We start from the raw sequence: 13787 nt of genomic DNA on the forward strand, positions 1-13787 counted from the left end.
AAGACAACCACTTCCCTCCTTTTAGTGTGGGATAAAACCGATGCAAGGAACTGAAGTTGAGTGTAACATGGAAGTGTTTTCATTGTCACCTCGACAAATACTTCCCTCCTTTTAGTATGGGATAAAATCCCTTGTAGCAATTAGTGTTCTAAGTCAAGACAAGTCTAGTCTAAGGTCACCAAGTTTGCTAATTGTAAATGATATTATAACTAAGGATCAAGTGATTGTTTAAGGTAAATTCTAGAATTAAGTTACAAGTTCTTTTAGGCAAGTTTGGAGATTCAATAAAGTGTTTAAATGTGTTTTCAAGTCCCATAAAATTGAGATCTGAAATTCAACACTAGGATGTTATAAATTTTGTCTCAAAAGAGTATAAAATTGAAGCACAAACAGGTAAATTACAGCAATAAGTTCCATCCCTTGAATAGGTGTGATCTTATTAATTTCCAAGGCCAAAACAAGGAGAAAATATGAAATTAAATGTAACTCACTAATCTGAAAATGAAAGGCACATAACAGACACTAATACTAAATCTATTTGCTCTATTTAATGTGGAAATATGGGCAGCAAGATAGATTTTGCAAGATTAATGATTTCCAACTAAAAAATGCAAAATTTTCCTATGTGTCTAATGTTTGTGGCCGAACTACAAATTTTCAGATTTACTTTAAAACAAAAAATAAAATTTTAATTTTGGTTTTATGTTTGACTAGAACATGAATAAACAAGTGCCTCACTAATTGATTGGGCATATGGGGTCAACTAAGGCTTCTCTTGAGAAGTCGTAGGTAACACTAAAAGGTAGCCAAGGTTGACTTGTTCAATCCCTACAAAATTGTTTAGTAGCCTAGCCAATTTAGAATGATCAAAAAGATGATCCTTCTCTTCAAATCTTCCAATAGTCTTGAGAAACGACCTATTAGGAAAGGAGAAGAGGGTGCACCACCAACACTAGAGAAGTAATATCACACTTAACACATTCCAAAAAAATAACCATGAGGATTTAAAGAGAGACCACTTACTCATCAAATCAACTCACAAGACCCTTGATGCATTGACAACCATTCATTTGCATAATCATCCACATAGACACAATCTAATTAATTGTTCATAGCATGAACCAAAAAGTAGACAAAGTTTTCTCCACAAGATTCTATCAAAGTTTACAATGGGTCAACTAAGGCTTCTCTCAAGAAGTTGTAGGTACTAAAAGGTAGCTAGGGTTGATCACTTCAAACCCTACCAATTCGTTGAATATCCTAGCAAATTTCAAGATGATCAAGGGGAAGATCCTCCTCTAGAAATCTTCCAGTAGCCTTGAGAAGCGACCTATTAAGAAACAAGAAGAGGGTGCATCACCAACACTAGACAAGTAACACCACACTTAACACATTCAAAATTAATGACGACAAGGATTTAAAGAGAAACTGATTACTCATCAAATCAACTCACAAGACCATTGATGTGTTTCAATCCATTCATCTCCATAAGCATCCACTTAGACAAAATCTCCAAGAGATCACTCTAATTAAGCATGAACCAAAAAGTAGACATTTTTCTCCAGAAGCTTCTAGCAAAGTTCACATTGAGAGGTTCTTGCAAAGTTTACAATGACAGGTGTTTGTTTTATACAAACAAGTGATCTAACAATGTTCTTGACAAGAAAAATAATGTCTTTCTAGATCTAACCTATAAATTATCAAGAATCGTTATCAAAAATTAACTATGGATATATGGTCGTTATGTCACCTATATAATGATATCCTCAAGGAAGTAGGAAGGCGTCAAAAAAGGTCCTCAACAACCTTTTCAATCTAACCTAACAAACTCAACAACCAATGTAACCACCCACCAAGTTGTCCTCCTCAAAATGGTGAAGTAAGCCACCTGTGATACGTGTGGGCTCTCTAGAGTGGACAAGGCCATAAAGAATGCTCAGAAGTGTGCTAGTACATCCTCCAAGGTAGAACTACCTCCATAAAGTGTGCAGCCGGCCCATCTCAAGGATCCCATGGCTTTGTCACAAATTGCAAGTCATGTGTCATGGATCCCAAAGCATAAACAAATCATGATGTAGGTACATGAGTCCCAATTCATGTACACAAATCCCAGTGTAGTCGTCACTGATCCCAATGCAAAAGTGTTGTACTCGAATTAGCCTTTATTGCATCTTTCCTTTTTATTTATTTGATTTGTCCCTTTCTCTTTAGATATGCATTGTTAAGCATGGGACTTGGGGCATTGGATTCATAGCAAGGTGGCGTAGCTCAAGATTCGTTATTTGGCTTTTAGTTTTATTTGGTTGCATCAACCTGAGCTTATACCTTTTAATATGAGGGATTTCTCATGGGACTATGAAGCATGAATCTTGATGTATGACAAATATGACAAATCAATCATGAGTGGGAAAATGAAAGGACATGAAAATGGCGATGGGGTGATAGGCCAATGACATGTAACACCTACTATGGTTTCTAGTGGTAGACTTGACTCAAACGAAGACACACTTTTGTATTGGAAAATATGAAATCCACCCAAAGTACAACCTAGCGGGAGACAAAAGTTTAGAGTGTTATGAGCCATTATTAAATTACATAAATGGTGAATGGTCATCACCATTCACAACACATGTAGAAAGCAATATAACCAAATATGAGAAAACATAAGATATAGCAATGCAGAAGTGTTGTACTCGAATTAGCCTTTATTGCATCTTTCCTTTTCCTTTATTTGATTTGTCCCTTTTTCTTTAGATATGCATTGTTAAGCATGGGACTTTTGGCATTGGATTCATAGCAAGGTGGCGTAGCTCAAGCTTCGTTATTTGGCTTTTACTTTTATTTGGTTGCATCAATATGAGCTTATACCTTTTAATATGAGGGTTTTCTCATGGGACTATGAGGCATGAATCTTGATGTATGACAAATATGACAAATCAATCATGAGTGGGAAAATGAAAGGACATGAAAATGGCTATGGGGTGATAGGCCAATGACATGTAACACCTACTATGGTTTCTACTGGTACACTTGACTCAAAAGAAGACACACTTTTCTATTGGAAAATATGAAATCCACCCAAAGTACAACCTAGCAGGAGATATAAGTTTAGAGTGTTATGAACCATTATTAAATAACATAAATGGTGAATGGTCATCACCATTCACAACACATGTAGAAAGCAATATAGACAAATATGAGAAAAACATAAGATATAGCAATGCATGGTACAATCCTCGTCAAAATATGATCATGAGAGTCAACTGGGAAAATGTAGGGAGCATTTCTCGCAAAATATCCATTAAAACCCTTAGATATCATTTGTGGAACTATTGATTGCAATGAAAGTTAAAAGTGGAAAAATCCACTTGTTATCTCTACATGTTAGGGGATAACATTTTGCTCCAATATGGGGACATCTTCTCGAGAAAGAGTGTATAAAACTCTTGAACTCCATGAACTACAAAGAAAATCAAATGAAGTGTGACAAAAAAAATCCTTTAGTACCTTCTGAGGACTTGTATTGGGGGTGCAAGATTGTGTGATAATATCCCCTTTTGCAACCATTCTTTTCAATAATTCTATCATGTTCTTTCCTTACAATTGCAATAACCTTATCCATTTTGCTTCCACAAATGGTGCAAACCACCATGTTTGTAGCATTGTCCACTATAGTCCCATGCCTTTGCCTTTCAAGTAGTTTTATGAGTCATTCCCTCCATCTATAGTGTTTTTACATTTTGATGCCTGTCAAATGTTGCATTAGTCCTTTGTTTATTTTGTTCTATGAGTCTCTCAACAATTATGATCTTGAACGAGAGAAGAACATCCTCTTACATGAACACTTTTAGTTCTTGGGGGTTGAGATTGGGATTATCGCAACTTACACATACTTGGGGTTTTAGTTCTCAAGGCCTAGATTTGGTTTGAGGAAGATTCTCTAGCCCCAAACCAATAAGGGATATGGCTCCCTTACTAAAAAAATACAATGCTATTAAATGAATTTTTAGGATGTATCATCCAAGATGGACCTCATGGGCAACATTAATTAGGTCCATAACAATGTATAAGGTTTGGTGACCTAGTCAACAAGAATTGGATTGGGCCACAATAGAGAGAGTTCATGTCCTCATGTATTGCAGCGTTCTTAGAAGTAAGAGGAAAATCACCTAGCCTATCATTTAGGGAGAGTTTGCAAGCCACCTCTTTTGGATTTAAGCCATTTTTAGAATGGTTTTTCTTTCACATCATGTTTAGAGATTTGCTAAGTCAATTAACAATTAGCTTGCATACTTATCCTCGAAGGCCATATTGTTGGTCGTTCCTCGTGGGTGGGTTCATTGTTAGTCTACGGAGGCAACAATGCACACATTAGAGCAACTTTTACAACATGAGAGTGCATGTGGCACATAGTTAGAGGAGGAAAACCTTGCATGAGGGCACTTGGATACCACCGTGGAAGAGGAGACATACCTAGAGGACGTTTCATCTTGGGGTTTCAATAAACCCTAGTATGACGCTTGTACATCATTTTTTTATTGATAGCCCCATGTGGGGTTGCTATGTTGGTTACTTATATGGACATAGGTCCTTGTTTTATGTTAGCCTCCCTCACCTACTCTATATATAAAAGGATGAGAGAGCTCTTGTGTTCTCATCCTCATTGTATCTCCATTATATATTTGTTATTGCCTTGGATACGTCTTAAATATGTCTTAAAGGGTTTGAGTAATGTTTGTAAACCCTATAGAAGAACATGATGTTGGAGTGATGATGGTTGTTCTATCCTTGAGGTACCATGGAGGTCTTTGTGGTTGTGTTGATGTAAGAGTTGAAAACATAGGGTTTGAGGACTAAAACCCTAGGATGGACATGTAGAGTTGGAGGCTAGCACTAGACTTGTCTTGCTATCTACTTATGTGATGCAACATGGATAGCATTTGTATACCATAAGGAAGGCAATAGTGCTAGTATGGACATTGGAAAATTGGTGTGATACAAGCTTGGTGTATGTGCCAAATAGGACTTGATAAGCATGTTGAGGATCTTTAGTGATGTGATGAGCTTTGGTTTAAAAGTGTCTCCTAGATGGGAGAACTTGGTGGTTAGGGTTTTCCTCCCTATATCTATATGTGTGTGTGTGTGAAGTTTCCAACTCTCAAGATATTGTGTGCTTGTAGAGTTGATCTTCAACTTATGTTATCTTCATGATTGAGTAGATTTCAACACCTCTTGTTCCTATTGATGCGATGTAACATATAGCTAAATTGATTAAGTGATTTAACACATATTCAACAGATTTTCCATTGTTATAATCTTCTGTAATTGGTGAGCCCTGGTATTGCACCAAGAATGTTGCAACTCCCAAGGGCTCCTCAACTCAAATTATCAACCCAGGGTTCATACAAACTTCGAGGTGATAGTGCTATATGCACAACAGATAGGATTCCACTCATGCCACCCTCAGTTATGACATTAGATCAAAAGTGCTCAGAGACCATTCCTCCTACTGAATTAGAATGAAAGCTTGCTGATAAAGGTATAATTGGAAATTACTTCTAGCTATGAAAGTGGAAATGCCATTGACTCAACTTGTAAATGCTAACTAATCAACTCATGAAAGGACAAAGGCTAATCTACTTGCAGAAAGAAAGCTATTTTATCTTGCCAAATCCATCAAACTACCAAATCTACTTGCAGAAAGGAAACTATTTTGTCTTGCATAATTCATCAAACTATCAATCATAATTGCATGTACCATCTACCTAGTTCACACTTGCTTGTAAATCATTAACCTACTTGCATCATACTTGTGATAAAAAACTAACTCTACTTTGTTTTTGCAGTGAAGAAAAGGAATGGTTGGAGTGGCCTAGGAGCTTCCCCTGATCATAAAATCACAGTTGGGGGTCATCATTCATCTAGACTAAGTCAAATTTGTAGTGGGGATCAAAACTAATGAAGGAAAGTGATGCTACAGGTTTGCTACAGACGATTTCTATAGGAGGCCTGTAATGCTACAGGAGGGCATTCAAGTGGTTTTTGAAGGTGAAAATGTTGTCTTGAGGGTATGGAGAGGTGGATGGAAGTTGAAGAAAATGGAGGGAGGTTGGTTTGAGCCCCTAGCCAAGCTTAAGACCTCTCATAGGCTTGTCTTGCACTAGGATGAGTGCTCTCAGTATACTAGGCAAAATGGCTTATAAAACAGGGTTTTGGGACAGAATTTGGAAGTGGAAGGAGAAGATGAAGGAGCTCAAGATGGAAGTGGTAAAGGTGCCCTTCCCTGCAGATCAACCAACCCTGCAATCAATCACATGCATGCATCCATTTATCATTAACAAAATGAAATAACTTATGATGGAAAAGATGAGTTGAATTTAAATAACATCTAATTTATGCAATACCACTGATCTAATCACTAAACTGACTTTTAAGATACAAAAAACAAATGTAAAACAAGACAACTAACACTAATATATTTCCAAGAAATCATAAACACAATCTTTTTGGACTGTGGTTGTGAATCCTTCCACTCATTCTCCCATAAGAGAGGTGATGTAGAGGCTGCAACCACAAGATTTTATAGATTAATCTCTACTGAAATGCAAGAAACTATGAACTGCTTGGAATCAAGAAGAAACATAAGTACAAGAAGAGGGACTAAAGCCTTTGGGTTGGGCCTAAACCCAAGGGTCTTAACCCTCTAAAACTAACTCAGATGCATCTTAAAATCCAACTTCTCATTATCAAAAATTGCAGGTCTAATACATCACATAAAAGTTTAAAGTAACAATGTCAAGCTTGAAGCTCAATAGCTACACCTAGCTGAACAAAAACTTTGAATCCTAATGAGCTATTTATACAAAAGGGTAGCTGAAGCAACTCCCTTGAAAGTAGGAGTGGTTCCCTCCTTGATCTCGAAAATGGTGGATCTTGTCCCTCTTGATCTTCACTTGGACTAGGAGTCACTCGGCTGCCAATGAATTCGAACTGGTGAGAGAGGATATTGTGATCCCAAGTCAAGTTTAGGGAGTTAAGGAGGTGGACAAACCCCCTAGATTCTCTCCTAGTTGTCTCCATCAAGCCCCTGCATAGTAATACCCTAAAAAATGCTTCATTTTCCTGCAATTAAACCACATTAGTCCACATACTATGACAAACACCTTTCACTCCTCTTACTAAGCATAATATAACAAAAAATGTGAATTAATGTAAGAGAAGTATAGTTTTAAGGTTGGAGGATGGCATAATGATCTTCAAAATGTACTTATTGATGGGACTCATCATCACCCCCCTGCTGAAGGTGTTGCTCATCCTCTGAGCAACTCAGTCATCCATGTGCAACTCTTTTATGGCCCTGGTGGCCTCCCTGACATCCCAAGGCTTCTCAGATGGTGTGCCCTCTTGGGGTTAAAATCTTGCATTCCTCTCTATATCTGTCCACTCCTTCTGCTCTCCTACTTCATCTCTTCCTTCTTGTAAGCCTAGCAGCAAGGGTGGACTAAGTTTGAGTCCTATCCACCTGATTTTCATCCTCTGCATGATCCTCTTGTACAATGGTGTTCTCTCCAAGGCATTCCTTAGCCTTCAGGAGAGTGATATTCTTTGATCTATAGGTTGTGGGGTAAGGCATGATCTCCTTTTGCAAGCTTGTAGACTTTCTGTTCCCAATATTCTGAATGTCTTCAAAGTGTAGAATGGCTTGCTCCTGGGTAGCAATGTATTTGGGTGCTAAAGCAACATCATTGGAGATGAGGCTATGATTGCTAATGACAACCTTTGGGCTCACTAGCTCTGCCCTGATATACAATGGTTCCTTCTCCTCCTTTGCCATTACCTTTTTCACCTCCTCAACTCTTGTCTCCTCATGAGTCATCCAGGATGTTAAAGCCATCAACTGCATATCTCCCAATCTTGAATTGGGATCCCAAAAATTCATATTTGTCAAAGTGAGGTTGTGCATGTAAAATTCAGCCAATTTTTCCCTGTCTTCCATGTTAGTTTGGTTGCAAAATTCAATGAACTGCCTGTAGTCCTGAAAAGGAAAAGATCCATATTGTGCTAAAGTTTTGATTTGGAATTGCAGCCACTATTCTTTGAGAAAGAGGGCATAAGACTTTGATGGTTGTCTGCATTGCAGGGCTTCCATGGAGAGACTTTCCATGGTGGCAAGTTGTGTTTCTTTCTCCTGCAGCCTCTCTCTCAACCTCATGTTTTCTGCCTGTAGTTGCTCCTTCATCATAGACTCTCTCATTCTCAAATCACTTAACTCTTTGCCCATTTCAATGACCTTTTCTTCCATGAGGCCTACATCCTCTACATTCTTAGATTTAGCAATTTGCATCCACTTGTGGGTTCTACCTCTCTCTATCTCTAGCTCATAAAGGAGTGGGATTGCAATTTTTTCAGGGATAATCCTTCCTCCTTCAATGAATTTGTAGTAGGATCTCAAGCTAGGTTGTGGGCTAGGTTCTTGGAGCTCTTGTAGGTATTTTCCAATAGTCTTGTGCTCCTGTAGCTTCCCCTATCCTGCCTGTAGCAGACTCTGCCCCTCCTGTAGCAAACCCTGTGTCTCATGTAGCAAACTCTGATCCTCCTGTAGCTTCTCTTTTTTTTCTTCCTCAAAGGCAGAGTGTATCCTCTGCTTCTTGAAGGTGACAAACCTAGTGGTAGGCCTACTCATAGGTGTTATAGGTGACTTGGTTTTGGTTTTAGGAGTGACCTCCTCAATTTTTCCTTCACTGGGTCCTATTTCTTCCTTTTTGCTTGGTGACTCATCAATAATTATAGGAACCTTTGTAGGAGTTTGTGGCTTCCCTTGTCTAATTCTAGTGCTCTTCCTGGTTCTGAAATACATTTGACTTGGTCTTGATTGCTTCCTCTTGGGCTTGACAGGAGTGCCCAATGTAGCTAATGTTGCAGCTACTTCCTGTTCAGTGTCTTCTGCTCCTTGGGGTGGAGAAGTCTCCTCAGGGCTTACTCTTTCTTCTCCTTTCATCTCTGCTTCTCCTTCCTCTATCTCTGTTGCCTCTTTTTCCTCTGTTTTTCTTTCTTCTTCTTCTGTTCTTGCTGCCTCTTCCTCCTCTGTCTTTGCTCCTTCTTCTTCCTCTGTTTTTCCTTCTCTTCCTCCAATACTAGAGGCTGGAGTCTCTCCTGGTGTGAGGGTTTGTGTTTCTATGAAAGTCTCCCTATCCATGTCCACAAATTTGTTCCATATGACAGGGATTCTCAAGTGGTTCAGAGCATCCACCACTATCAACTTGATGAGGCCATGGTGAGCTAAATGTTGGTGTTTTCCTTCCCTTACCTTCTGACTCATCTCCATGATTGACTGCAGGAGGAAATGAGGGACACTAAGTCTTTGAGAAAGGGGTAATTCTGCCTTGAATCTCAGCTCCTAGAGTAGCCTGAAGTGGTAGGCATAAACCACACTTAATCTCCCTTCACAAGATATATATTTAAGGATATGGTAAGCTACCTCATCCCAAGGGTAAGGCAAACTTTCTCTTCTCACTCCATTCTTGTCTTCTATAGGATTCTCTTTTGAAAGGAAGAAGTTTTTCCTAGCTGTGACACTTACTTGTTTGTCTTCTTTGCTCCACCTAATTCCTAGAGGCAAGGTGGTCACTTTGTTGATGGTTTTAGGACTGAGAGAGATGAGCAACCCTATTGCAACAATTGTAGCATTGTCATCCGCTTGAGAGTGTATTGCCATGTTAAATTCATGGGGAACATCATCATCGTACCCCTTTAGTAACTCAAAGAAACCCAACCATTGGTGTCTTCTGAAGATGTCAACTATAGGAGGGTGTTGGTGAATTCTCTTGGTGTCTGAGGGTTCCCTTATGTTAAATCCTCCCCCCATCTCTTCTCTATTACTCCTTGATGCTATGTAGGTGTGGAATTCAAAAAATGTCAAACAATCTCAATGGTGAAACAGTGGTACAGTGCTTGGGTAATAGTGAGGAAGAACGGTGTTCGAATTGATATCAACCAAACTATTTTCTCTTCTCTTAACCACAAAAAACTTCCAAAAAGACCCCCTACTGATCAATTGACTGCTATAGGCTCTTAATTTCAAGTAGACTGCTCATGAAATTGGGTGTAGAAACAAAGGAGGAGGGTCACTTCTTATCAGGGCAATTCTGGGTGTGCATGTAGGTTTTGAGACAATATCGAGCCATTGTGATTCCCTTTTCTCCTCCCAACTCCTGTAGCTCCTCTCGGCCCTCCTGTAGCAATTGCAGGCCTTCCTATAGGTTTCTCTTGTAGCACTTGTAGAAAAGGTTCAAAATTCCTCGGTGGCACTCTAGGCTACTCAATGCACTAGCTCGTCCTTCCTCTACCTGTTTTTGGAATGAGTGATGGTGCAAATGAAGTCGAGCCAACACATAATATCCTCTTTTGGTTAAAATCTTGGAGCACTCTAGTGACTTGGCATTAACACGAGTTTCCTCTTTTGGACCGTTGTCCCCACTAACTGTAATCATTTCTCTCTCCTCGTGATTATCACCCCACTCTTCAAGGACATTTCCACGTTGCATGGGTGACTTAACTCACACTTGAGTTTACTAGTCGAGGGTGGCCAAGTTCAATGCCACCTCCAACCTATTAAAACACCTTTTCTTGCTCAAAACACATTTTTGTCATTTCTATGCAGAGGGAGGAGGTTAGGGTTGCCATACCTGAGCCTACCTATGGATCGAACTACTGCATAGGTTTGCATGCTAGAGCTGGACCATATATCATTATGATCAAGGGAGTTGACCTCTTTGACTTATTTCTTGTGCATGTCTTCATTCTTGATGCTACCTTGATTGTTGCTTTTGCTGTGTGTTTGCAGGTGCCTCTTCTGATATCCAAGCTGCTGCTGTTGGTGGAAAGCCTCCCTGAGAATGAGGTGTCTCTTCATAGTTGCAAACAAAGCTTCATCATCCCTTCTGGTGGTGGAAAAAAGTAATACCAGGGATTGTTGTGTGGTTGCGCAGGCTGCTACAGTAGGAGTTTCTTCCTGTTGTAGTCTTTTGTTCACCCCTTGTAGTCCTCAGTTTGCATGAGGGAGATGATGATAAGATATGAGGGAACTCTTTGACGTATTTCTTGTGCATGTCTTCATTCTTGATGCTACCTTGACTATTGCTTTTGTTGTGTGTTTGTAGGTGCCTCTTTTGATATCCAAGCTGCTGCTGTTGGTGGAAAGCTTCCCTGAGAATGAGGTGTCTCTTCATAGCTGCAAACAAAGCTTCATCATCCCTTCTGGTGGTGGAAAAAAATAATATTAGTGATTGTTGTGTGGCTGCACAGGCTACTACAGGAGGAGTTTCTTCCTATAGCAGTCTTTTGTTCTCCCCTTGAAGTCTTCAATTTGCATGAGGGAGATGAGGGAGATGATGATAAGATATGAGGATAGGGTTAGAGTCATGGAGGAGTAGTGTAGACACTGTAGAGATAGAAAATAGTAGCTTCTGTGTGTTTTTCTTAAGGTAGGACAAAGTGGAGAATTTGAGCAAATTTTTGGTGAAATGGAGTGGATGGGTGATGGATGGATGATGGAAAAGTCATAGGAGGACCCTCTTTATCATTTCTCAGAGTCAGGATGGTCTTTTGGGTTGTTTTCCTCCTCGGATCTCCCTCCTGTAGCTCCACAGGCTCCTCCTGTAGCATTACAGGACCTTCCTGTAGCAATACAGGTCCTTCCTGTAGCATCACAGAGAGGAGGTGAAATTTGGATTTCTTGATGATGGGATGGTGGAGAGAGATAGTAATATGAATGGAGAGGATGGATATGAGGTGTATGGATGGAGGAATGGATGATAGCTTGTAGGTCTTGGCCTGTAGCCATGAAATCTGCCACTGTGTACAATTCTGCAAAACAAAAGAAAGGTTAGCAAACATGATATAAGCTTCTTCCTTGTTCTCCTTTTCTTTTCTTTTTTAATTTTTTCTCTTTTTTCTTGAGACACATGGGCTGCCTCAAAGGAGGAGCAATGTAGACACTATAGAGATAGAAAATAGTAGCTTCTGTGTTTTTCTTAAGGTAGGACATAGTGGAGAATTTGAGCAAATTTTTGGTGAAATGGAGTGGATGGGTCGATGATGGAAAAGTCATAGGGGGAACCTCTTTATCATTTCTCAGAGTCAAGATGGTCTTTTGGGTTGTTTTCCTCCTCGGTTCTCCCTCCTGTAGCTCCACAAACTCCTCCTGCAGCATTACAGGACCCTCCTGTAGCAATACATGTCATTCCTGTAGCATCACAAAGAGGAGGTGAAATTTGGATTTCTTGATGATGGAATGGTGGAGAGAGATAGTAATATGAATGGAGAGGATGGATATGACGTGTATGGATGGAGGAATGGATGATAGCTTGTAGGTCTTGGCCTGTAGCCATGAAATCTCCCACTGTGTGCAATTCTGCAAAACAAAAGAAAGGTTACCAAACATGATATAAGCTTCTTCCTTGTTCTCCTTTTCTTTCCTTTTTTAATTTTTTCTTTTTTCTCTTTTTCTTGAGACACACAGGCCGCCTCAAAGGAGGTTTTCAACCTGCATGCCTGCCCTAGGTGCATGAAGGGAGGTTTTCACCTAGGGAGCTTTATTATTTTTTCCTCTTTCTTGCTCCTAGGTTGAGACACACAGGCTGCCTTAGAGGAGCTTTTCAACCTGCATGCTTGCCCAGGTGCCTCAAGGGAGGTTTTCACCTAGGGATCTTTATTATTTTTTCCTCATTTTTGCTCCTAGGATGCCTCAGAGAGGTTTTCAACTTTGGAGTTGGCCTCAGATGCCTCATAGAGGTTTTCATCCAGGCCTTTTTATTTTTTGAACGCTGTGGACTAGAAGCTATGAAGCTCCCAATCACATTTAATTCTTCTCTGACTGAATTGATAAAGTCCTCCTTGGACAAAGGTCTTCTATATAACTTCAACCTATAACCATTTACAAGCAAGGGAATGCCTTCTTCATCAATGGTTCTGATTTGGACATATCCATTTTCATGACACTTTTCTACTAGGTATGGACCCAACCATCTTGTCATTAGCTTCCCTTTAAAATCTTTGAACCTAGAATCATATAACAAGGCCCAATCCCCTTCTTGAAAAGTCTTTTCCTTGATATGCTTGTCATGCCAGACCTTCCTTTGCAGTTGTATGACTTCAGTGTGTAAGAGAGCTTGCATTCTGAACTCATCTAAGCCATTCAGTTGGAGTAGCCTTTCTTGCTGTGTTGTGGTGACATCTAAGTCCAATTGAGCTGCCATTCTCAAAGTGTTATATTCAAACTCAATAGAAAGCAAAGATTTCTTCCCATAAACCAAATCATATGGAGTGAATCCAGTGGTGGTTTTCCAAGTGGTATTGTAGGCCCAAGTGGCCTCTACTAGTCTCTCTACCCAATCTTTCCTGCTGCTGCTAACAACCTTGGTGAGGATGCTCTCCAATGCTTTGTTTGTGACCTCTACTTGCCCATTTGCTTGAGGGTGATAGGCAATGAATGTCTTGTGTTTGATATGGTGTTGCCTCATGAGATCTTCAATCAAATTGGATGTGAATTGTGCTCCTTGATTAGTGACTACCTCCCTTGGATACCCAAACTTGTAGAAGATGTTTTCTCTTAAAAATTCTGCCACTTTCTGCTTAGTTGCTACTTTGACTGCCTTTGTCTTAGCCCACTTTGTCAAGTAATCAGTGCACACAATGATGTACTTTTTCTGTCCTGATGGTGGATCAATTGGCCCCATTGAAATCCATGCCCCACTTTTCTAATGGATCTAAAATCTAAGGCCACTTGA

Source organism: Pinus tabuliformis, chromosome 7 (assembly GCF_031772625.1).
Source record: "Pinus tabuliformis cultivar Carrire ecotype Pingquan chromosome 7, CPIR1, whole genome shotgun sequence".
Classification (NCBI taxonomy): Eukaryota; Viridiplantae; Streptophyta; class Pinopsida; order Pinales; family Pinaceae; genus Pinus; species Pinus tabuliformis.